General features: G+C 40.4%; 1 protein-coding gene across 7 annotated transcripts in view; it reads left to right on the forward strand.

Moving 5' to 3' along the window:
• Nucleotides 1–3,099, forward strand: part of Ppig (peptidylprolyl isomerase G) — a 28,513-nt gene that overhangs the window by 1,540 nt on the left and 23,874 nt on the right. The gene's annotated exons all lie outside the window — the stretch shown is intronic.

Here is a 3,099-nt window from a genome sequence, read left to right on the forward strand (position 1 = left end):
GTTTTTTTTTTTTTTAAACCTAAAAGTTTAACTTCTGAGATAGAGCTTCAAAACGCCCATAATTCCACACTCAAGAAAGGGGTCATCGTTCAAGGCCAGCCTGAACAACTTGATGAGACTCTTACCTCAGACAAACAAATCATTTTCTTAGGGACTGAGGGACCCCACTCTTTAATTTTAATACGTGGGTTGCAATTATTTCTGCAAGAGTTTACTTTCCTGTTTAATGGCTCAACAGTTGCTTTAATGCTTATTTGAATTGATTGTCGCGCTTGCTCCCTAGGTGGGTTGGGGTGAATGTGGCTTCTGCAAAAAACGGTTTTTCTTCCTATAAGCCAAAATTTGGGCCTTGAGATTTGCAGGCAGTATTTTGTACTTAAATATTCAGAGAAAGATACTTTAATTGGAACTTTGTGTTTTACTGATAGGGAAAATTTCGTGCTTTGTTTTGGATTGGTGGCATTGTTGGCACGTACTCTACCACACTGAGCTGTATTCCTAGCCCTTGTCCTTGTGTTTGTGTGTAGGATCCAAGACCATCTGTGAGGCAAGTGCTGAATCACTGGCCACACACTAAGCCCCCAGTTTACAGATGCCTATTTAAGTGTTGTATTTCAACTGCCAGTGGTTTGAGTATAGCAAAGACATTAAAGAGAACAGTACTATTTGGAAGAGCATAGGTGTCTTTCCTGACAAGTTGTTGGCTTGTTTTACTTAATTCATCAGCAGTGCATAAATTCATAAATGAATGCAAATGTTTTGAGTTAATTTTCATTTATTATTTGATCCATGTGAATACTTTAAGAGGGAGCTAAAGAAGCCAGTATAATTCCCTTGCAGGTATCTTTTTAAAGAAAGAGATATATTTTTACTCAGTTGTGGAGGCTTCAGGCCATGGCTGACCGATTGTTTTTGGACTTGTGACAAGGCATTACATGGTGGGGAATACACAGTAGAGCAAAACGTCTTCCTCTTGGAGTCCAGGAAACAGAGGGTGTAGGGGCTGTCCCAATACTACCTCCAGGGACTCCCTTCCAGTTACCCAACTTTATTTTGTTAGTCCCGGTCTCCTAAAAGATCCACCATCTCCCAGTAGTCCTAAAGACTGGCAACCAAATCTTTAACATTTGGTCCTTGGAGGACAATTAATATCTAAACTTCAAGACCTGATAGAAAAGATTAATGCAAGAAACAACAAGAAATCTCCAGTATTACTATCTAAGTAAGACCTGCATAATAGCACCAACTGACATGCCAGTATGGATGGGGAAGACTAACCCTAGATGAAGATGACTGCTGAGAGAGGGAGAGTAAGTTGTCCTCAGAGATGAGCCCCAAATAGTCCTGAAACATGCACGTATGAGCGACGCTGAATGCACTCAGCGGGGTGTGTGTATGTGTGTAACAATTACAGAAGTTATGGTTTGAGAGAAATTGTGGGAAGACATGGAGAGGGAGAGATAGAAACTTTTTTTTTTTGGTTTTCGAGACAGGGTTTCGCTGTGGCTTTGGAGCCTGTCCTGGAACTAGCTCTGTAGACCAGGCTGGTCTCGAACTCACAGAGATCCGCCTGCCTCTGCCTCCCGAGTGCTGGGATTAAAGGCGTGCGCCACCATCGCCCGGCACGAGATAGAAACTTTTAAATACAATACTTATGTATAGAATTCTCAAAAAATTAATTAAATTTTTTAAAAATATCAAAACTGTACCAAAGGGTCCCTTCTCTTTGTATTCAAAACTTAGTCCTCCTTGGAAGTAATCCTAGAAGTAATTTAGAAGACTGGAAATGGTTCAGCAGGTAAAAACCTCTAAGTCTAAGGACCTGAGTTCTTTCCCTGGGACCCACATAGTAGAAGGAGAAAAATCAATTCCCTTAAGTTGTCCTCTGATCTGCACACATGTGCATGGCGTGTGCCCTCCCCCTGCTAAATAAATAAATGCAGTAAAAACGTCAAAGTAAAGTGGAAAACACAAAATAATGGTACTCATTACTAGATGTTAATGTTTCTGAAAACTTGTTTACAACGTGGCACTAATCAGTAGTTAGAGTATTGGCTTTATGTTTATATGCATATAATTTTCTTTTTTAGAATTTTTATGTGCACTGAGTGTTTTACCTGCATGTATACATGTGTACCACATGTGTGCCTGGTGCCCCAGAAGAGTATGTCAGATTACCTGGCACTCCAGATCCCCTGGATCAACCACCATGTGGGTGCTGGAAACTGAACCTAGTTCTCTGTAAGAGCAACAAGTACCCATAATGGCTGAGTCAACTCACCAGTCCCTATAGACAGAATCTACCCGGTCCTGCAGCCATTCAGTCCCAAGTAAACACACAGAGGCTTATATTAATTATGAACTGTTCGGCCTATTGCTCAGGCTTATTACTAGCTAACTCTTATGACTTAAATTCACCCATAATTCTTGTCTGTGTTTAGCCATGTGGCTTGGTACCTTTTCTCAGTAAAGCATTCTCCCCTTGCTTCCTCTGCATCTGGCTGGTGTCTGTGTCTCTGCCTTCCTCTTCCCAGAATTCTCTTAGTCTGGTTGCCCTGCCTATACTCTTGCCTGGCTACTAGACAATCAACGTTTTATTAAATCAATACGAGTGACAAATCTTTGCAGTGTACAAGACTATTATCCCACATATTTTTCACAAATACCATAATTTATACACTATAGATTAAACAAGATAAAGTTTTTTAAAGGTGCTACAGTTAAAAAGTTGTTCAGGCTTTTTTTAGTTAGTTATTTATTTTAAATTTTACTTTTAAAAAATTAAAAATTTCTAGGTCATTACATTGATATCCAGAATTTTTCCATGAATGACATTTCATTTTCATGTATCCCACCCACCACATTTAACATATTTCTCTTTCAGAATGTCAAGCTACATAGTAAATTAGATGCCAGCCCAGGTTACATAAAACGATCTTTAAAAATAAAAGGCTGGCCGGGCGGTGGTGGCGCACGCCTTTAATCCCAGCACTCGGGGAGGCAGAGGCAAGCGGATCTCTGTGAGTTCGAGACCAGCCTGGTCTACAGAGCTAGTTCCAGGACAGGCTCCAAAGCTACAGAGAAACCCTGTCTCGAAAA

This window comes from Microtus ochrogaster, chromosome 4 (assembly GCF_000317375.1).
Source record: "Microtus ochrogaster isolate Prairie Vole_2 chromosome 4, MicOch1.0, whole genome shotgun sequence".
NCBI classification, from domain to species: domain Eukaryota; kingdom Metazoa; phylum Chordata; class Mammalia; order Rodentia; family Cricetidae; genus Microtus; species Microtus ochrogaster.